General features: G+C 31.9%; 1 protein-coding gene across 1 annotated transcript in view; it reads left to right on the top strand.

Moving 5' to 3' along the window:
- Window positions 1-3,212: 3,212 nt before the first annotated feature.
- The window catches only part of LOC126884317 (peroxidase-like), a 276,223-nt gene continuing 255,309 nt past the window's right edge, over window positions 3,213-24,126 (top strand). Inside the window, exon 1 of the mRNA XM_050650256.1 lies at window positions 3,213-3,426. The gene's annotated coding sequence lies outside the window, so the exon portion shown is untranslated. The remainder of the gene's footprint in view (window positions 3,427-24,126) is intronic.

Raw genomic sequence — 24,126 nt, 5'->3', positions numbered from 1 at the left:
TCCGACAAATATGTTCGGCATTTTAATAAGTCCGACACGTAGAACATGTCAAATGACAAGAATTATGTTGGTGGTAGATAGCAGTGTGATTTTTGCATGAGAGTTTAATGAATGGGTAACAAATAAATTGTAAGTTCTGTCCGACAAAATACATGGGACGATTTCGTAGTCTGACGTTCGAAACCTATAACCTGTTTCACAATTAAAACTTCCCCTGTTTCAGTGTTCCCGTACATCAATGTTTATCCAACTAGACACCGTTAAGCTATTAACAAATTTTCAGTTTGCTAGTAAAAAACTTTTTTTGGTACGCGGGATCCGAGGCTATAAGACAAATTTTCCAATACGGAAATTTATATAAATATATATATAGTTATTTTTTTTTATATCTTATCGACCGTTTAGTAAGTAAAAAGGTGTTTTTTATCAGGTTTTGCGGTCAAAAATTAAAACGATTCTATTTTCTCGAAAACTCTATATTTCGCCAATGGTTATTGGCTTCCTCAGGAGTACACTAAAATTTCAATAAGACACAAATAATAATTAAAAAATACTTACAAAAAAATCAAAACTTACAGAGCGGAATCGTTAAGCTACATTCCAACACATTATATTATTAATTTGGAAAACTATTAACTATTTTTTTTGGATGTTCTTATATTTTTATATATATATATATATATATATATATATATATATATATATATATATATATATATATATATATATATATATAAGGGGGCCGTTTCGAAAATATAGAGGTTGTGTGTAGTCCTGTCGCCAGGGGGGGATACAACGACCTCCTTAATTCAGATGGATTTACCCAAATTTTTTTATGTATTTTGACCCGTAGAACACGAATTTTTTGGGTAACAGTTGATCCGCATGTCGATAAGATTGTTATAAACAAACAACTTGAGGAATTACATAACAGCGATTTTTCGCAAAACAAAACATTTTTTGGGTGATTCTCAGCAAAAAATGGTCTTACAAGTTTCTTCGTAGGATGCATAGTTTTCGAGATAAACGCGGTTGAACTTTCAAAAAATCGAAGAAGTGCAATTTTTGAACCCGAATAACTTTTGATTAAAATATAAAATAGCAATTCTGCTTACTGCGTTTGAAAACTCAAGTCAAATTCTATCGGCTTTAATTATTTGCATTGCTAAAAATTAAGTTTTTATTTGTTAAACAAAGCCATAAACACATAGTGTTTCCCGTGCCCAATGCATGCGTTTTAATGTACGTAATCTACGTAGAAATTGTCTATATGCGCGCCTACTCGTTGAATTTCAAATGGGAAATGCATTGAAAACATCATTCAATCACGATGTGTTTATAGCTTTGTTTAACAATAAAAAATTAATTTTTAGCAATGAAAGTAATTAAAACCGATAGAATTTGACTTGAGCTTTCAAATGCGGTAAGCAGAATTGCTATTTTATTTTTTAATCAAAAGTTATTCGGGTTCAAAAATTGCAATTTTTCGATTTTTTGAAAGTTTAACCGCGTTTATGTCGAAAACTATGCATCCTATGAAAAAACTTGTAATAACATTTTTTGCTTAAAATGACCCAAAAAATACAAAAAAATATTTTTTTTTGCGAAAAGTCGCTGTTATGTGATTCCTCAAGTTCTTTGTTTATAACAATCTTATCGACATCTGGATCGACTGTTACCCAAAAAATTCGTGTTCTACGGGTCAAAATACATAAAAAACTTGGGTAACTCCATCTGAATTAAGGAGGCCGTTGTACCCCCACTGGCGACAGGACTAGTGTACGAAAACCCTTAAAAATTTGTAGGACAATCTTATCAGATAATTGTAAATATTTTTATCAAACAATCCTACAAAAATCAGCTGTGAAGGTATAAATTTTATGACTCTTTATGATGCATGCGCCCCTTTTCTATAAAGTCCTAAATAATATTTTTTTTCTTACGTCAAAATAATAAAGTTGTTCCCTTTTTTTGTAAAAAAAGATCGTGAAAATTACCCCCTAATTGGCATCCCAAATGAAATTAATCATTACCGATTAATTTCGGTTGGGTTACTAATTACGCGTCACAATTTTTTTCCACTAGTAAAAAAGTGACGAATTTTATTTTGTACGTAACTTGATTAGTTTGATGCTAGAAACTAAAAAAAAACAAAAATAAAATTTTTTTTAAACACTTTTAATAAAATTTTTATGAATTTTCCCCGAAAAGTGCATCAGATTTTGGTTATTTTAAATTGAAATATTCGGTTTGGAGTTTTAAGAATAAGAACCTAATGTTCATCGGCTTCTCTGGGTTCTGAATGCAGCTTCTACTGGGTTTACCTACTACATAATATATACACCATTTTGTTTTTGTACATTTTTTCTAAGAATATTTTTTCGATAATGTACTTACTTGTACTGTTATTTGCGTCGAACCGGCTTTTTCTAGTTCAAGAAATGCTACTCATCAATAAATAATTGATCTATATAGACTAATGCATATAATTATCAGGCATCATCAAATGACTCAAATGGAACGTTTTTTTCTTCCTGAAACACTTTTACTTTTCAACCATCGATATGTCACTAAATAATAAGTTAAGAATAATAATAGTACATGTTTTAAGAAGATTGACGTAAAATTCGGCTAGGTATACATATGTTAAATATTTTGCTCAATTAGTATACCTACATTGCGAAACAAAAAGAGATGAAACTAGTGGAGGTGGAAATTATCGTTATAAACGTATAAATTAACATTACATTACATAGTTTCCCACCTTTCGACGTATCAGAGGAATATGATTACTGTCACTGTGATAGTAGAATTTTATAAAATACTACTGTCGCAGACGTCTAAAGGTGGGAAACTATGTATGTAATGTATTGTTAATTATTTATATGTTTATAACGATAATTATTTCCTCCTTAGTTTCATCACTTTTTGTTTCGCAATGTATTATGTTTTCCATCTTTTGCGTTATTTTGCCGGTTATTAGCACGCTCATCACTATATAACTTGCATAAATATATAAATCTTAAGATATACTTTATTTCTTTATTTTATTTGTTTTTATGCAACTTTGTAATTTCAAAACCTGCGTATCACTCCAACCGCATCTAATCCGATTCGTACCAGTGACATATTCGTATTAAAACCCAAAGCGATGACAAATCCTCATCAAGGGTATTCTAATTGGCGCACTTCCTTCTGACACTCCAAGAGGTGGTACCCTACCATCGGCGGCGATGCTGGGTACTAGGACTTTTACTCCAAGAACAAAATATTCAAATACTCGCGTACTTGATGTATTAGGATCATATTACTTTCTCTTTTGTTGAAGTTATAAGTTAGGGCGGCCTAAGACAAGGTTTCTCAGTTTGTTTGTTTGTAGTGGCTGGAGACACTATTGCTTGTAATTGGATTTTTTTCTTTAATAAGGTATGTATCGTCTAAATGTATACACACAACTTAGATTTTAAAGATGCGATAAAAAATTAAAAAGAATGCATAAAAATTAGGTAAACAAATTAATTACTTCCCAATTATTTTGACTTTTCTCTACTTTCGGCTTTCTCATGAGGACACGAGAGAAGAAACAAACACTATACAGTGCTTTTCAGATAAAACAATCCACCTTAAATAACTTTTGAATCATTTTTTTTTGTAAACAGCGCAAAAACATGTCAAATAATAATTCAAGGGGGAGACATTATGCCATATTTAAGCTTGCCGGAAAAGGCACCCTCTCACCCCCGAACCATCCATTAATTTTTTTAAATTAGTTCCACCTTTTTCATTTGATTTTTGGATTCTCCTCTTTTTTGTACTGATTTCAAAAATGTATTGATAACACATAATGCTTAATATGATTAGTTTATGAGAAAAATAAATACAAAAGCAAGAAACCTGGATTGAAAAGAAAATTATTTTTTTAACAATTTTATTACAAACATTTAGAATGAGCATTTCACTACAAAAAATTTTACTAATAATTATTAAAAATTTTAACAAAAGGCTTTTGGAATGATTATTGATAAATTTTTTGGTAGTGAAATGTTCATTATAAATGTTTTGTAATAAAATTGTTAAAAAAATCTACTCTATCTCATATATTATGTATAAGTTTTTAATTTGTGAAAGCTGTCATTATAGATAGCAGTACGTGAAGGATTTAAAGTGTGCGTGAAGTAACAATGTATTTTAAATGGGATTTACTTTCTCGCACTGGTTTTTGGCACACTTTCATATAACCAAATGTCCTTAACTTTCGCGTTGTCATGGTGATGACATGTGAGAAATCAATTACAACAAAAGTTTTGACGGTTTTGTGGTTTGAAAGAAGTTAGAATTTTTAAATGTCAAAGTTCTAAAAATTATAGAATAGAAATGAATTCCAGTGACGAAGAGTTACAGTTTTTTATTTGTTTATCGTAGATAAAATATTGTATGAAACTGTGCATGAAGTACTTTTTGCGAACTTACGCGATGTATAGCATTCTCTCCGCTGTCGCTCGTGCTCTAAACATCGCGTGCGTTCGCAAAAAGCATACTTCACGAACTGTTTTATAAATAACTATTTTTTTCAATCTAGAGTTCTTGCTTTTGTATTTAATAAATATTTATTGTCCCCATAAACTAATCACTTTAAACATCATGTGTTAAATATTTTTGAAATCAGTACAGAGAAGAGAATGCAAATATCAAATAAAAAAGGTGGAAGTAATAATTTAAAACATATTAAGGGATGATACGGGGGGTGAGGTTGTGTCTTTCCCGGCAAGCTTAAATATGGCATAATGTCTCCCCCTTAAAATATTATTTGACGTGTTTTTGCGCTTTTTCTAAAAACCAGTGATTCAAAAGTTATTTAAGGTGGATGGTGTACTCTGTAACTTTAACTCTGGATGTGAGCAATGAGTTAATTAATGAACAGGCAATATTTGTATCATTTAAATATTTGTTGAAAATTTTTTGAAAGAAGAATGGGTATACCTAGTTATTATAAACTTTAGGATTGAAGATTATATTATAATCTTGCATTATTTGAAATACATAACATACTGAAACTTATTTTTGATACAAAGCACATAGAAACGCCGCAATATTTGCTATAAATCCCATTTGATTTGCCCTTTTTTGCGACTTTTAGTAATCCCCGGGATATTCCGATTTCTTTCACCGTATACTTAGTTGTTTTTTGAAACTGTATCATATGGCTTTGGTGGAGCAGTCCATTTTTAGCTTTTTGTTTTGTCCGACGTTATCGGTCACCGTTGCGAAGGCTTCTCGATCTTCTGCCACATAGAAGAATTGCCCTGCATTTGGTATCTGAATTCATTCACTAATGTTTGTCAGCCAAAAACCTGTTGTCATCCTACACATTTCTGATCTTCTATTTTGCCTTTTAGAGTTAGTTGTAGTATTTTATGTCGATTTCCCCTTAAAATACCTCCCAGATAAGACATTTTCTAGTATTTGTAAGTCATTACTAATTCTCATCTTTGCTGATCCTTTTCTCTGCCGATCAATGTCTCTTTAACATTCAGATCCACACTTCTGCACCAATGACCATACAGGAGAGTATACCAAACACAGCACTTAATTCTCTTCGCACCCCATTCTTTGCTTAGTTCTAAACTGTGGTTTTACTCATTGCTATTCTGCGTTTTATTTCTATATCTGGATCTAGTTGGTCCATTATGACGGTATGTAATTTATATAATATTGTATTTATATCAAAGTAATAGTTATTTATGATATAAGTGTTAAAAGTGCACGTTTAAGGCACGCATGTGAAAGTTTGCAGAATGAGCGATAGCGAGTTCTGTAATTCACATGAGTGCCTTAAAAATGTACTTTTTAACACGCATATCATACAATATTTTTCCTACAAACGTAATTACAGGACAATATCTACAAAAACTTTTACTTGAACTTGACTGACATTCCATTTTTATATTTTTTTGACATAACATCAAAATTGTCTATACGGTCCATACGAATTGCAGTGCCATAAAACTTTTAAAGCACTAGTGCCTTAAAGTAGCATTTTTACCGCTCGTATGGAGTGCTAAAAATTGCATTTTTAACACGGTTGTAGAAAAAATATATTATTCTATATGTTGTTCTGAAGCTATTTCCTTGTGGCATTTTTATGATTAACTATTTATATGGTAAATAAGCCACAATTAAATTGAAAAAATAATTTTATTAACGTTTCGACGCCCAAATCGGGTGTCGTTGTCAAAACACAAAATACTACTAAATTAAACAAAAATGTTGTTGTTAAGCAAAAAAATCCTTATATAATTTATTTAATCTGACTCATTTATATTGGCAATTCAGACGTATATTATACATTTTAAAGTAGAAGACTTTAAAATGATATCGCCAATATTTATGAGTTGCGTTCCTGGGACGACTTTGCTAAAAGATAGTTCATTCGATTACATGAAATTAATCCCAACTCAAGAATATCCGTCACAAAAAAATCATAGCATGTGATCTGTCTTTAAAAAGACAACCAAATGCAATGAAGACAGTAAAATTCTCGCCTTAGAGATTCCATAGTAAATCACGAGGGAAAACCAGGAAAAGATTTAAAATATATAATATCCGTCTGAATTGCCAATATAAATGAGTCAGATTAAATAAATTATTAGAAGAATTTTTTTACTTAGCAACAACATTTTTGTTTAATTTAGTAGTATTTTGTATTTTGACAACGACACCCGATTTGGGCGTCGAAACGCTAATAGAATTATTTTTTTAATTAATTGTGGCTTATTTCCCATCTAAATAGATAATCATATTATTCTTTCAGTAAAATATATTATTTGTTCAGTACCTACTGAACATTTGATGCATAATTTTGTATAGTTTTTTTGTTGCGTATTTAGTTATCTTATTTTACTATTTCCCTTTCTTTAATTCCCTTAATGTTAGTAGATCTCTCTCTTCATTTTAGCTTCATTGTTGTTGCTCCTTTGCGACTTTTTTTATATTATGGCAGTTTTCTGTCAGTAATTTGTTATAATAGCCTTCCCATTCTTCATTTGTTGTTATTCTATTTGACCTCTTTTTTGGTATTGTTTCTTAAGGATTGCAGTATTTTTCAGGATTCTGATATTATTGTTCCCTCTGTATATTGTTTCGATGTGTGCGCAGGTTTTTTCCCATCTTATGGTGATTAGATTCTCATACTTTTCATGTAGAGGATTTTCTCTTTTAATGCCTTTTTTGGTGTCTTCGTTTACTTTTACCTTGTGCAGGAAATTTCATAAAAAAGCAAAGTCAAAATATACAAAACAACAATAAGACCTATTATAACATATGCGGCAGAAACAAGACCAGACACAAATAAAACGGTTACAAATGATGGGAACACTAAGAAGTATACAAGGCAAAACTTTACGTGACAGAATAAGAAGTTAAGACATCAGACAAAACTGTGGAATACAGGACATAGGAAGGTGGGTCAGACAGAGACGAAGATATTGGAACAAACATATATAGAGAATGGAGGACAGCAGACTCGTTAGAACTGCAAATACGAATAACCCAGTAGGTAAAAGACCACAAGGTAGACCACCAAAACGATGGCGAGATTGCTGGACCTCATCGTCCGGGGAAGACTGGATGGCAATGAACAGGCAATAGCCTACTAGCATGATCGATCATGCTAGAAAGAAGAAGAAGAAGAAGAAGAAGAAGGAAATGTCATATTTCGACTTCTCTAAATGCTTCTGAAATTGAATTCCTGTAATTTTTGGTCCAATTCCCTCTTAGGTCACTTATGGACTGGTCTTGTAATAGACTGGTGTACACTTCATCGTGTACGTGAAATCAATTTTTTGGATTATAAGTCTGTGACCGGAACCGTGTTCAAGCTTTTTCTTTACTTGTGTATCTTTTATTTCTCCTTGTTTGTTTATTATGTATGTATGTCCTTATGTCTGAGAAAGCCGTTTGTTATTGTTTCAGTATGTTTGAGCCATTATTCTGGACTATCAACAAATTACAAAAATTGGTTAGTAGTCCAAGTAATGAAGCTTAAAATATGACAAAACCTCTCAATTTTTACAGAATGGATCGATTTGCTTGAAAATTTAAGAATAAGTAGTGGATAGTCCAGAGATCAAAATCTATATGATGCCGAAAGGCGCTTTTACCATGGGGGTGGTTGCCACCCCATGTCGGGGGTGGAAAGTTTTTATTATATTTTGACAACAAAAGTGGTAAAAACATTCATTCTAAGCAAAAAACGTTTTATAAATTTTTTTGATAAAATTAATAGTTTTCGATTTATTCGCTATCGAAAGTGTTAGTTTTATATCGAAAAAATCAATGTTTTTCAATCAGTTTTCTGCAAATAACTCAAAAAGTTTTTGTTTTATGAAAACAACTTTACTTATCAAAAATATTCCTTGTGAAAAAATCAACAAAACCGTTTTTTTTAATTTTCTTTAAGACCAATAGTAATCGAGCTGTACTTTATTGTATGTTAGCTCTTCTTCGTCAAATGCTAAATTTTGTAGTATCAAAGTCAAAAGACGGGAAGCTCTGCATTTTTCGAGGATAAAATGTTTAAACTAATTTGAAGTATTTAAAAATATCTATCTCCAGAAATAAAAAACAAGTCTTTAGCTCAAAAATTAAGTGGCTTATAATAAAAAGAATGTCAGTCCCTATATTTTTCAGCGAAAAAGTGATTGGAAGCAAACCCCTAATCACCGCCCTAATTAAAATTAGTCATTGATCTTATTTGGTCTTCTTTATTTATGTATTATTAATAGGTTCTAGAAGTTTAACCGGCTTAGAATAATTAGTTTAAAAAAAATGAAGTCAAAAGCAAATAGCGAGTTCTTGGAGTTCGGTAAAAAATTCCCTTTTCTTCAGAATAGTAAGATTAGCATCAGAGATACGAAAAAATATTTCAATATGAAACTGTAGTTTATTTAATTCCCAAGAACATGTTTTGCAAAATTTTTTTACGGTAAAAATTGAGTGAGCTATTGACAATTAAATCTGGTAATGACATGCAAAAACCACCTTTACCAACCCTTTTAAAGTCACCACTTTTTACGACTGAGGATTTTAAAAGAATTTAATGTTCATAGTCTTATAGACCTTGTAAAAACCTACAGAATTTTTTTTTCACCAAACTCTCTAAGATAAAAATTAAAAAGGTTACGGGTAAAAAATCAAATATATTTTTTTGAAAAAAAAAGAAATCTAATTGGAATCATAATAATGCAAGTTAGCGGTGTTTTTAGTCATTGGCCTTTTTCATTCTTCTTTATTTATATATTATTAATATATTCTAAAAGTTTGACTGGCTTAGAATGATTAGTTTTAAAAAAAATTGCATTTAAAAGAGAATAACGAATTTTTGTAGTTTGGTAAAAAACGCCATTTTCTTCAGAATAGAAAGATTAGCATCAGAGATACGAAAAAATGGTTTAATATGAAACTGTAGGTTATTTACCTCTCAAGGACTTGGTTTAAAAAAAAATTCTACGGGAAAAATTGAGTGAATGGTAAATGAGTATATTAATATAGGATCGAAGAACATTGATTTTTTCGATATAAAACTAACATTTTCGACAGCGAATAAATCGAAAAGTATTATTTTATCAAAAAAATGTATAGAACATTTTTTGCTTAGAATGAATGTTTTTACCAAATTTTGTTGTCAAAATATAATAAAAACTTTCCACCCCCGACATGGGGTGGCAATCGCCCCCATGGTAAAAGCGCCTTTCGGCATCATATAGATTTTGATCCTTGGACTATCCACTACGTATTCTCAAAGTTTCAAGCAAATCGATCCATTCTGTAAAAATTGCGAGGTGAAAAGCTTCAGTTCCTGGACTATAGTGAAGAAGTCGTCAGATAGTTTTTCAGTCGCTATCAAATGTTTCGAACAAGAAAACTTTTACTTTAGATTAACTTCTTTATCTTGTTCTACTCCTTAATTTGCCAGGTTTCGAAGTAAAAACCAATCAAACTAAAAACTTTCTTTTACAAACCGTAGATAGCGACTGAAAAACTATCTGACGACTTCTTCACTAATTTTTGTAATTTGTTGATAGTCCAGAATAATAGATCAAACGTCTGAAGTAATCTTTCTCCATTATCATTTGTCACGTCATCTCCGAAACGACCTACTGTGCTGTCTTTTTATAGTTTCTTTGTTCTTGTTCTTTTCTTTGGGTCATTCTTTGCTCAAGTGCTATAGCATGTCTTCATACTAGTAATATTTACTCAGAAAATTCTGACAGCTTCCTCAGTTATTTTTGGTTTGATTGGAAATCTACTTGTTTATATTTGGCTGTGGCGGATCTACGGGGAGGTAAAAAGGGAAAATTTCCCCCACTAACACTGTCCAAAATTAAAGAAAAAAATCGTTGAAACAAAAATATTTCAGCTGACATGAAACTTGAGGCACATACAGATAAATTCAACCCAATAAACACGCTAGTTAGGAAAATTAAGGGAACTTAATGCATTTAAGATATTATTTACGTCTTGTATGTAGTTTGGGTTTATCTTGTTTATGTTTTTGGCTGGTGTTTCATTGGAAGTTCCCCCCTAATACAAATTTCCCCTCCCACAAGGCAAATGTCTAGATCCACCACTGATATCTGGTCCTGGTCTGGTTCACTACAATATATAATTTTTGTAATAATACAAAATCTTCAAAACATAAACAGTGATTGGACTATTTTCTCTGTTGTAACACATCTAAATTTTTTCTATAATTTGGCCTGACGCCGTCAGTCTTTCTAGTTATACACAAAAGTTTTATATTAGTTATAGTAATATTATTAAGCTTTGTTCCGAACAACTTTGGGACAGATAGAAAAGAAAGACAGATACGATCTGTAATCATTTATTATAATATACATTATGGCGCAAATGTTTGGAATAAATTCGTTATTTCATAAACCAGCGACTTAAGGAAAAATCCCGAAATAGGTTGATTTTTATTTTTAAATTATGATATTTTGACATAATATATATCATATGAGTGACGTCATCCATATGGCCTTGATGACGTAATAGATATTTTTTTGAATGAGACTAGGAGTCGCGTGATGTCTCATTTGAAGGGTTGTTCAATTTTGTATTTAGTAATATAAATATTAACATAATAGTTTATACAGGGTGTCCAAAAAAAATTTTTAAATTAAATTAATTGACAAAAAAAGAAGAATTTATGTAATTTATTTAATTCAAAATACATTTTACTGATGTCATAAAACAGAAAAAAATGTTTATTTGACAAATAAGCATTGCTTTTCGCTTAAATTAAATGTTCAAACTTCCAAGAAGCAAGTGGTTGGCGGGAGCTGGCTTGAACATTGAATTTAAACAAAAAACAATGTTGATTTATTAAATAAAATTTTTTTCTGTTTTCTAATAACAGTAAAATGTATTTTGAATTAAATAAATTACATAAATTCTTCTTTTTTTGTCAATTAATTTAATTTAAAAAATTTTTTTTGATACCCTGTATAAACTATTATGTTAATATTTATAGTACTGAATACAGAATTGAATATCCTTTCAAATGAGTTATAAAACGACCTCTAGTCTCATTACAAAAATCATCGATTACGTCATCACGTACATATGATATAATATGCCAACATATAATTTAAAATTAAAAATCTTCCCGTTTCGGGATTTTTCCTCAAAGTCACTGGTTTACGAAATAACGAATTTATTCCAAACATTTGCACCATACTGTATGATAAAATATTGACAACGTGGGTCTACTTAAAGGCTACAGAACAGTATACCATAAGGCTGTAGATAATGATGAATTTAAAATATTGATTAAGTCTAAATTATTGTCATTATGGGTGTAACAGATAAAATTAAAGTATTAGATTAGAACAAATTTATTTTCAAATATGTACCAAATATCAAAAATTTGTTTAATGTAAACAAAATGTGTTTTAAAAACGATTCCCAGAGGCTAGTTATATCTATCAATGGTATAGTATGTATCAATAGTACTATCGCCTTTTCCATTTCATTATAGACTATTAAAATGGATTTTAATATTCAGCTTGACTACATAACATAAACTGTAATGACACAGTATACAGATTATAGGTATAGGACATAGGTATTTGATAAATTATGCTGCTGTAGCACATACTCCATAAAGATTTATTGCTTGTAACTATTTAAAAATATCATAATTAAACCATGATATGCAATTTATTTGTCTATTACAATTAAAATACAATTTACTTAATAATTTGATTTAAAAAAAAGTGTGATAAAGTGTAATAGTAGGGGAGGAAAGCATGATAAATTTGCAGTTAGTCGAGCGCTTTGGCGACCTATTGGGTTGTGAAGAGTAGGTCCTAAAACCAAAAAAAGTTAAGTAAAGTTTTCCATTTAAGTGGAGACTTTTTTTAAATTTAATTTTACATTTCCAACACTCGTTTTTTCCTATTATAGCGCCATCTATCCATAATTCGAAAAAATATCTCGAATAAAAGTTATATATTTTTACGTAACGAATCCAAATTTGGATTGAAAAATGGGGGACCCTATTTAAGATTTTAAAGTAACCCCCACCCCAACTCAGTGGAGGGTCGTGTTTGGTATCATTCGATAGATTTTTGACAAGTATTGATCAAGTATTTTTTAGTTTTTCAATCTGACGTTTATTTCTCGAAATATTCGCTTTTTTCTTGTGAAACTTTGTGAGTCACCTATTTCCTTACGCCCCACTCAAATTGTCAGAATTTTAAAATACACACTGTTCTGCATGTACTTAACTTACCTTATCTTAATCTGACGATTTCGAGTTTTTCTAAGGATATATTTTTTTGCACCCCCCTTAACGAACTCCACTGTATTAAGAGCCAATATATGGTAGAGGTACTTTACAGGGTACAAGGTTTCTCCCCATGTGATAATTTGACGGGCTCGAGTAACTGCAAAAATTCCCGCTTGGGGTCCCCTACCATAAAAAAATTATGCTATATAGGTATACCTATACCTATATTATAAAGAGCAACTTAAAAATAAATAATACTAATATACGATTACATCTGCTTCTGTATTTCTCTATTACTTATTATTATTAGATACTTAATGGTTTTTGATTCTTGCATACACAAGAGCTTTAAAATTACCGATTTGTATCCCGAGTAACAATTCGACAATTTTAATATCCCGACCCGAAGGGGAGGTGCGCCTGTATGAAAAAATTTTGATTCTGTTTCTTTGCAGATTTCTGTTCAAAAATGTCTCCTTTAAACAGATCAGAAGGGTACCAGGAAAAATTTTTGGGCAGAAATTGGTTAAACAATTTTTTAAACAAGTTCAGGAGTCCACCTTTTTTCCTCCGCAAATTTTAAACAAAATCGGTGTTTTCATTTTTCTCAGAAGTTGATAATTTTCGAGGTATAAGCGATTTTAAAGCACAAAAATGAAAAAATACGAAATACGCATTTTCGAGGCCAGAACTTCTTTTTCTTCTTGTGCCACTCCTATCGAAGATTGGAAATCATCAAGGCTATCCTGACCTTGTTTACAGCTGACCTAAAAAGTTCATTAGTGGTGCAGCCAAACGACTCTCTCAAATTCCGCAACCATGACATTCTTCTACGGCCTGGATAAAGGCCAAAACAGGCCTCTTCCTTCTAGAGGCAAGAACACTCCGTGTAAATTATTATTTTGAGGTTTTGTTAAGTGCCTACATTCAAGTTTAAACATTAAATTTCAAGATTCTTCTTCTTCTTCTTCTAATGGCGCTACAACCCTTTGTGAGTCTTGGCCTGCTTAACAATGTTCTTCCATTCTGCTCTGTCGGATACTTTCCTTCGCCACTTATGTTCATGGTTTTAAGATCCTCCTCTACGTCGTCTATCCATCTTTTACGGTTTATTCTACACAAGAGGGGACTTCCTCTTGTTTTATTTCCTTGGGGCTTCCATCTCTGGATTACTTTTATAGCTCGATTATCTGACATTCTTTCTAGGTGACCAAGCCAGTTTAGTCTTTGTGACTTTACAAATCTAACAATATATGTGCTCTGCATTAGTTCATCCAGCTCGTGGTTCAGTTAAATTCTCCACGAACCATCGCTGCATTGAGTTGGTCCAAATATGTTGCTTCTGATGAGTAATCGGGGTTTATTTCTATTAAGACCGTTGTTTTTTAATTGTTAATTATACAATTCCACTAAAATTTTAAGCAGCAGCGGCATTGCACCGCCGCGCGTCGCACTATATGCTGCTTTACCCTCGCATTGTATGATTAGAATATTAAATTAGTACATTGGCAATAATTCATTGGATACTGTAATTAAATGAATTATTAAAAAATCTATGTCAATAATAAATTATAAAATTTTAACAAATGTCAAGTAGGTATGTGTTGGGAATTTTTCGCATACGTACGTATAATATGCATAAGTGCGACAGAGACGTACCATATAAGGGGAAGTGTGGCGGCTTTAAACTCAAGTAGACGCGCATAATTAACAATGAAAAAATAACCGTCTAAATTGGAATAATCCCCGACTACTCGTCAGAATATGAGTTTTCAAGCCTCGAAAATCAGTATTGTCGTATTTTTCAGATTTTAAATCGCTTCTTGAGAAACTTGCATACCCATAATATGAACATTCGGAATTCATTGTGGGGAGGATTGGTGCGAGTAAATCAGCGACCACTTCTCCGAGTCCCAATGCTTCCCAGTTTATCTACCCCCCATAACAGTTTTGGGTGTCTTCTATCATGCAAATGCTTGCCATAGTAATATGACGATCCGGAAAAAAGGCCCCCATATGATATCTGGACCGAATAATGAAGGACAGTGTGGGGAGTTTTAATTACGCTAACGTTATTTTGCCAGGAGAGCTTAATGAAAGTAGTTTCCTATTGCTTTTTTACTGCTGTACAAAGGCCTGTTTATGGTTATCTCTGTAAAGGTACGTTACATATGCGCGCCGCTCGCGCGCATAATGTTTGTTGATTAGATCGTGTTTTCAAGAAGCGCACCCATAGGCGTAACCAGGGGGGTTTGGGGGTTATAACCCCCATTTGGATGTACTTTGAGCTCTATAGGTTAACACCATTTCTATTCCATACCCCCAGAGACCATCAAGTAGTTGTAACCCCCCCTTAGCATCATCCTGGTTACACCTCTGAGCGCACCATTTGTGCGCTCCTTGAGCGTACGGCGCACCACGATCCAACTTTTGTCGGGTTTTCAACGAATCCTAAGATGATTCGCAATACGTATTTAGACGGATTCGCGAACGATTTGTTGGTTTTTGGCGCACCTGAGTTGAATATTTGTTAGTAATGGAGTGGTCGAAAGAAAATATGATCAAACTTATTCAAACTTATTGATATTTACCGTGGAAAATCCTTATTGTGTGATTCTCAACATAAGGACTATTAAAAAAAACTTAAAGCCGATGTCTGAAGGAAAATAGAAGCTGAAATAAATATACATAAACCAATGTAAAAAAAGGTGATTTCATTGTTGTCTTCTTACCGGCGCCGACGGCGTCAGAAATCCAAAATAAGATTTACTATTTTATTTGGGAATAACCCACAATTTGAGTTTAAAATCAAGTTTATTTGCTGTTTCGACTTTCCCTTCGGCAAATCGTAATCAAAATAAAAAAACATTTATAAATTAAACAATTTTTTTTTGCTTGGTAGACAATGCTTCTAATAATTTTATTTTATCGCCAACCGTCACTAAAGTCATTCATTGTTGTACTCATTTGCCCTCGTTTGCGACAGTAAAGTAACACTTTATTGTACTAAAAGAAGAATTTTATTTTACCTGCCGCGATTAATGGAGATTGAATGTAAGTGGTCGACGGCAGTAATCGATTACTTATTCGAGTTAACTTACAATAATTTATTTACTTTAAATATTAAAAATATTGTACAAAATTAAAATCGTTAATTAAATTTATGTCAAAAAGTGGAATTCTGTAGTATTTTGTAATTATGTATATTCATATAAAATAAATCAGTACTTTACCGAATTATTCAATATTGATAACTATCGATTAAAAATCAAAAGCGGCCATCATGCAAAAGTCATATGTCATCACTCTCATGAAATTTTTATTTCGTCTAAAATTTTAAAAATTGTAAATTGTAAGTAAGTGTTAAAACCAATATCAAATTGTTGGCGATAAAATTTTGTATGCAACACGTCAGTAAAGACTCTTTATCGAACTCGTCTGTTATTCGCCTCACTCGCTAGGCTCGCTCTGCTCATTATATCAGACTCGTTCGATAAAGAGTAACTTTACTGACTTGGTACATAAATAACTATTATCTGACTCATTCATATTGACAATGTAGACAAATATTTTACATTTTTTTTTAAGTAGATGACGTTCAGATTATATTGATAATATTTATGAGCTGCCTTCCTGGGACTATTGGAAGATAGTTCATTCGATTACATGTAATGAACTTTAACTTAAGGATATCCAAAAATCAGAAGAAAGAAAATCAGAAGAAGAAAATCAAAGAATATTAGAAAAATCTGAACATGCGACTTGTCTTTAAAAAGACACCACATGCAATTATTATAGTGAAATTGTCCTGTTTGTGTTCCCCTAGTAAATAGGTAACGAGAAAAAAAAAACAGAAAAAAACCTCACAATACTATAACATGGTAAATATTTGGTCTCACTCTCAAAATCAACACCAAACGTTTGAAATATTTTAAGAGTTTATTTGAAACGTCAAACTCAAATTGTGACTTATTACGACATAAAATAGTAAATTGCAAGAGATACCACAAAAAATAGCTTCAGAACAATACTAAAATAAGATGTAGTGGAAGAACAGGAGGCAGGACAGAGTTTATCCTTGATAGCGACAGAGCATGATTAGCTACAATTACTAAATGTTCGTAAGTTTCCTCTGGGTCGCGGAAGGTTCGTCAAAATGAAAAATTTCAACGAACATGGACCGCACCACCATATCTATACTAAAAATTGTCAGGCCTATTCCTTAATATTTACTTGATTGTAAAATAAAAAAAGCGGAGCATACTTTGACTTAAATTGATGATGGACATTAATATTTAAATTAAAACTACTTAATTATTATCATAAACTTGTTTATCATAACTACCAAAATTTGATAAAAACACAATCAGACGACACTTTTAGAATTTTTGGTCGAATTGGGAATTTTCGGTCGTTAACTAAAGTTATGGTTATGGTTCTGCAGGTAAAATTCCCAAACACAAATAACGTGAATAAAAACAAACCCAAAATAGTTTAATGCTAATGATTAGTAGAGGTCACTGCGGTTTGGAATAAAACCAAGTTGATATGAAAGCACTTAAAGAAAAACAAAACTCTAAAATTAGCATAAAAGATATATGGTTTGTTCAACAGTAAATGGTTTGAGTTCAATTAGTGCGGTCGTAAATATTATTAAATTTATCTGACCTGGCCCATTGTTAAGACCCACCCAGAGCGATAAGCCACCGAGGTAGACAGAGTTGGTCTTTTGCAATTAACACTGACTAGACGGTACTCCCATAATAAAGCCTAAAATAAATTTTACCTGAAACCGGGCCTTTTATACTATTATCGGTTAATCCGGGCTGTTTATAGTGGTAACTAATTGAACTTAACCATTTACTGTTTAACATACATACTTATACTTTAAATACTATTGTATTTACGAGCCCCGGAATTTGCAGTTTATGGCTATTACCACAAACAAATGATAATCTACATATTTTTATAAGTTCGCATATTAATTATTATTGCCTTTTTTATTAATATTTATTGAAAACATTACCCCTGTGATATTTTTATTTACTTTAAACACTAATAATAAAAAATCGCTAAATCGTGGCCTTTGATCACTTACATCAACATACCGATGGCTTAGTGTGAAAACCTCGTATCTCATTACATTAAAATTTTACAGGAGAGGCAAACAACTGATTTTCTGCGAAATATAACCTAAAAACAAAAATTATGTTATTTTTAATTGGAGCAGATTGAGACAAATATCTGATATTGGCACAGAGCTAAAAGTGTTAAATGTTGCTATTAAATTGGAAATACAAATAAGTACTAACTATGAAAAACACGTAAATATCCTTGCAGTATATAGAGCCTTTGCCCAAGTAACTATGATAACCTCGTATATCTTGATATACGTGTTTTTCATCTCAAATGAGGTTGTGTTTATTATTATTTACGAGGTTTTCATTTTTCATAGCTTTTTGCACACCTCCAAATACTAGGTCGATACAATACAAATCTTTTGATTTAAGGTTCATAAAATGTTTCTACATATATGCCGGGCTACCTTTTGTTGTTCACAAAAAACATTTCTGCAAGTCGAATCTCTCAAAAAATGAAACAAGCACTCCAAATTAAATACCGAATTCTTGGTTATACATATACGTGGTATTCACACTAAATCAAGAGAGCAATTGATATACGTGGTTTCTTTTTTCGGCTGTAGAAAATAGGCTAGTGTATTTGGATTTTTTCTAACAGTTGTAAGTCGTGAGATACAAGGTTTTCAAACTAAAACCACCAAAATGTCATTTTTGAAAAAAAATGAGATACGAGGTTTTCATACTAAGCCATCGCATACATGTCATTGATTTTTTTCATAATTATCTTAAAATCAGTGCAAAATTATATCAGAACAATTCAATTAATGTCAAATAGATTTTGTGATATTATAAAACCTACTATCGTTTGTCGAGATAAAATTATCAATGGGAATCGGTGGAGATAAAGTGATGGATGAGAACATTTTTGTTCAATCATCAATAGATTTTTGAATTCTGGAAAATCCAATTCGGAGATCGCGAATATGCTTCAATTGTCACAGTATAGTGTAAGAAATATTATAAGATACAAAACCTCTGGTTTTGGCATTACCAAACCTATAAATGCAGGAAAAAGTAAAATAAACGATGCAGATCGAAGGGAATTAAGACGCATTATAGTGAAAAAACAACGTGCAACTTATCTAGATTTAAGTGTTTTGTGAAGTAACCTCGTTGGAAGGCACGTTTCTAGAACAACATATCACCGAGAAGCCCACAAATTATGATTTTCTTACTTACAAATTAATTGAATAAAGTTGAAAAAATCAATATGAATTGTTTTTGAAAAATTTCATTTTATCTCAGACTAATGACAATCCAGTCTTAACATTACAACACCAGAAAAATAGGTTAAAATGGTCAAAAGAGCTTTGAGGTTGGACAAATTCACTAATGCATTCAATGCAATGGAGTGATGAATCCAGATTTGAAGTGTGTGTGTTGGAGTCGAATTGGAGACAGTAGAAGTCGAGTTATTCGCAAGAAAAAATAAAGATTTTCAGCCTTACTCTCTCAACAGAAAAGTCAAATTTCCTACGTTTATCGTGGTCTGGGGCAGCATGCCGGTGAAAGGTGTGGAAAAGTTGAATTTTATCGATATAATTTTAAATATTATTAAATAATATTTGAAGGTTTTAAATAATCTCCTACCGATTTTGGAACAAAGTCATTTAAATAAGTTAAAATCAGCGAATCATTTTGTCTTCCAACTGGATGGCTTAGGTTGCCATACCTCAAAAGAGTTTAAACTGGATTGGAGACCATGATATACTACTTCTGGAATACGTTTCTAACAGTCCCGACTTGTCCCTGAAAGAAACTTTCGCGTCTCTTTGTGGCGCGAAATAAAAAAAACATTGGGGAAACATCCTGTTAGGTCCGTCAAAGAATTGAAGCAAGACTTGCAAAAAATATGGGATTCATTTACACCAGAGTCACCCAGAGTGTTGCCAGAACTGTAAAAACTATACCTCGAAGAATTTTGAATCTAATTAAAAATAAAAGAGATATCACTGAGTTGTAAACTTTCACATTTGTTTTGTTAAAATTAGATATTATTTACGTTTTTTTTTAATTTGTTATTATTCTGTTTAATTAATCGTTTTTATTAATTTAAAACATATTTTGTATACTTCTGGAAATCCACAAATTATCGATGAACTTTCAAAATTTAGGTTGCTTGACTTTTGTATTTGTTCTATAAAATTGGATTTTGTTTTCAATCTGCATTGGGCCAACTGATGTAAGAAGAGGCTCGTATATGGGATTTGTTACCGTTGATTATAATGACAAATATATTTTTTAACTAAAAATTTGACGTTGCGGTTTCCACTCAGGAAATTGTTTTCAAAAAAGATTGTTAAGAAATTGTATTGAAAGAGTATATAATAACTGCCAAAGTGTTGCGGAAGTTATGTATTATTGTGCGGAAATTAAGGTTGACATACTTGGCCATGGTGTTGTAGGCAACAGCGAAACTTTAGCTGAAAGAATCTGAGGGTGAACGTTTTATGCCCTATGATTGAAGACGTGAGTCTTATATTTACTCATCCGCTAGTGTTGGTATGTTCTTGTGGTTCGCTTCTTCTTTAGGTATTGGCATTAAAGCCTGCTGCATTCTGCTGACTGATTTGCTATATATTTTTCTTCATTTAGTAGGATGAGCTTTGATTTTTCTCCTTTTCATGCTTGTTTCCTTCATGATTCCCTTCGTTTTTGGTTGTTAATACTTAAGAAGAAGTGAACCTGGCTTCTCAAGTGTCCCGACAAAAACCTTATTTCTCTGGACTATGGTAGATTTTATTGTCAGTAGGTACGTTGTGATTTACTATCAGTAGATACGTTGTGATAGTGTTTTAAAATATATTCAACAATTTAACAGAGCGTCAAGAAATTTTAATGCTAAAAGGAATGATGATAGGTAATAATACCAAGAATTATGAAATTCGACTATGTTTTATTTGCGACATTATATTTGTACAACACGAAAACACGAAGAGGTATGTGAAATATTTAATAAATATGAAGACTCAACGTCTATAGAACGTGGGACTATATCTAAAATTATTCATACATTTTTAGTGGACATATACGAGGACTCCCAAAAAGAGATCGTCCTGGTATTCCAGAGGAAACAAAAACTGACGTTATTTGGTCGATGGTTGAAGATCCTCGTAAGGCAACTATAATAATTGCATCCTAAAATCAAACAAGTCAAACAACTGTTAGTAAATAATAAAGAAAAAAACAAAAATGGCATGCCTATAAAGGAAAATTGGCACAGAAGACGATCCAGATCGCAGAGTGGAGTTCTGTTACATAATGTTAAATATATTTAACACTAATCCTATATTTTTTAACAAAATACTTTCTTATTTTCCATACCTAATGGCACAATAAACAAAACTGTAGGTACTGGTTAGATGAAAATCCCTATTTAATGATGGAGGCACATCATCCAGTATAGTCCATTCGGAAACTCCTGAAATTAAAGAATCGCTTCGATGTAGCTAATAATAATATATCAAAGAAAGAAGGAAATATTGTGCCGATGTTTCACCCCTTCTCGAGAGTGAAAAATTATACGTTCAGATAAACCTAATAGAACTTTTGTTCTACAGAGCTTTTTCACTAAGTCGACACTTTTAGAGTTATTCGCAAGTGAATATGGTAATTTTTAATTGATGAATTCGACCGTTACTTGATGGAAGTTCATTTTATCTAACAATAAAACACTGAAAACGTTTGTTTTCTATACTTCCACAAACTTTATTATATCTAAGTGACTACAGCTGTTTCGGCGGAGTGCCTTTCTCAAGTGATATAGTTTACAATGTGTTTGCCTTTTTAAGTCTTCAACTGAAGAGGTTGAGGAGTGGGGAGCTGTTTGTCTCGAGTTGGTCATTCAGAATTATATCTGTATTTTTCAGTTTATTAATTTCCATAGATTCTAAAAAAGATAGCTTAAGGCCTTTATTTTGAATATGTAGAATTTGAAACTCTTCATTGAAAGAATGATTATGATCTAGAAGGTGAAGTGCGTATGTAGAAGTGTCTGTTTTTCTATTGTTGAATGCCCTTTTGTGTTCTGCTATCCGTTTGTCAAAAGTTCTGCCAGTTTGACCGATGTACGTTTTCGGACAGTCACCACAAGGTAGTTTGTACACACCACTCTGTAGTTGCTTTCTCTTTCGGCTTTTATTGTTCTTAATATATTTGCTTAAGTTGTTGTTAGTTCTGAAAGCTGGTGTTATTCCTTTCTTTTTTATGTATCTGGCTATTGTTGTTGTTATCTTGCCAGTAATGGTAATTTTTCTACAAAAAAAAACGTTTTTAGACGGTTTTTCGCAAATAACTCACAAAAAAATATTCATACAAAAAATATATAGCTGATCAGGTGAAAAAAATGGTATGTGTGAAGTCTGTAGACCCAGTAAAATAAAGTTGTAGCTAATGAAAAGTAAGTTCTTGTTCGCCAAATTCCAAATCAAATAGTTTAACGTGAACTACTCAAAATGTGTAAAAAGTCATCACAACTTTTTTTGAAGCATTTATAAAAATATTTATTTTTGTTTATAGTGTATTTTAGAATTTCTACTATGTATTTTGTTTTCGCCCACTTTAACACATTAAAAACTGCCGATCTCCTTGAATTATCCATGTCTTCCTGTCCGTTCGTCTATCTGTCCTTGAACACAACTCCCCGTTCTTAGAACAAATAGAATTAGGGATCTAATGAGAGCTTATAAACCCAAAAATTGTGGTAAAGGTGACAAATTTGACAAATTCCGGTTCCAGAATTGCAACCAGACGAACTGTTTTAAAGTCGCCGAAATAATACAAGCGCTATACTATGACGCGCCCTAGCAGGACGAAGACAAATATATACCTACTTCTGGTTTTTATATCATTTTCTGTTAAAAAATTATGACGAGAAGTTTGACAAAATTACTAAAAATCAGTGAAATCGTTTATAAATCGATGCAAAGTTACACGAAGAGTGCAATTATCGACTCCTAGTTTTACTTTCGGCTACGTTGAATAAAAACCTAGAACTTACTAAGTTCAATTGTAAGTTCAATTGCTAGTTGTTATAATATAGGTTCGTTTAATGCTTGTTCTTCTCAAATCTGGTACATATAACATTGGGTGCGTTCGGACGACCATAGCGGCTGGCGGTCAGCAGAAATCGGCTGAGTGGTTGTATCCAGCCGTGATAGGGAAAGCTTAGTAAATCTCTCAGCGGCTGGCTTCCAGCGGTGACGTCTGACAGCTACTGCTGGCTCAGCTGTCCAGCCGCTGTGGTCGTCCGAACGCACCCATTGCTGTCTAAAATTTCCTAATAGCTGATAATTGTAGGCCATAGGATTTTGGTCCGTTTCCTGTTTTTAATTTACATGTTGTGATTACACAATAATTAATACGTAATGTACATACATTGTCAGTTACTTTCCCCTTGTTCTTCTACTTCTAGGAATCATAGGAATAATACTGTCTTGAATTATTAAGTCTTATTAAAAACCATCAATTGTTCTGTTTTTCTTTTGTTTAGATTTTTATATTCATTGATGGATTTTTCCTCTCTAAGGATTTATCTTTGTATTAATATATATAAGTCGTGTTTCTCTCTTTTTTAAATCCTGTCAAATGTTCTTTTCTTCTATTTCTTATCTTAGAATTCATGTAGTTTGTTTGTATCTTTGTACGGTATGCGGCAAAATAAACAGTAATGAAATGCGTATGCCTCAAAGGGCCTAGCCGGGTAAGATGATGAAAAGTGCCCCCAACTCGATTCCAATTCCATATAGGTTACCGTTTAGCATATATAGTGAAACTAACTTTCTGGAATTTTTAACACCCTAGGTGGTCATGTGACCCACCTAGATCCTAATTAGGGTTTTTATGTTTTTATTTTTTATCTCAGCCGCATCGAGAACTAGCGGAAAACTTTAAATAAAAAAGTTGTAAGGTTTAAAAAGTTCTGTCCGAAAATTATTTTTTTAATTTTTGGCGGGAAATTAAAATTTTAGAACGATTTTAAAATTTTAAATGAGTATAAAAAAATAATTTTCACGAAAAAAATATATAACCTGTATTTTTGCATAATGTTTCACCCTGAATTTTTCAAATTTTTAAAATTGGTAAAACGCACCTTTAAAAATAAAAAACCGCATTTTTTCGGTTTTTTTTTTCGTTTTTTGATACAATTTTATCAATTTCTTTCAAAAAAGATAACACCGTCACTGGAGTAGG

Source organism: Diabrotica virgifera, chromosome 5, assembly GCF_917563875.1.
Source record: "Diabrotica virgifera virgifera chromosome 5, PGI_DIABVI_V3a".
Taxonomy (NCBI): Eukaryota; Metazoa; Arthropoda; class Insecta; order Coleoptera; family Chrysomelidae; genus Diabrotica; species Diabrotica virgifera.
This window is presented reverse-complemented; position numbering and strand designations above follow the sequence as displayed.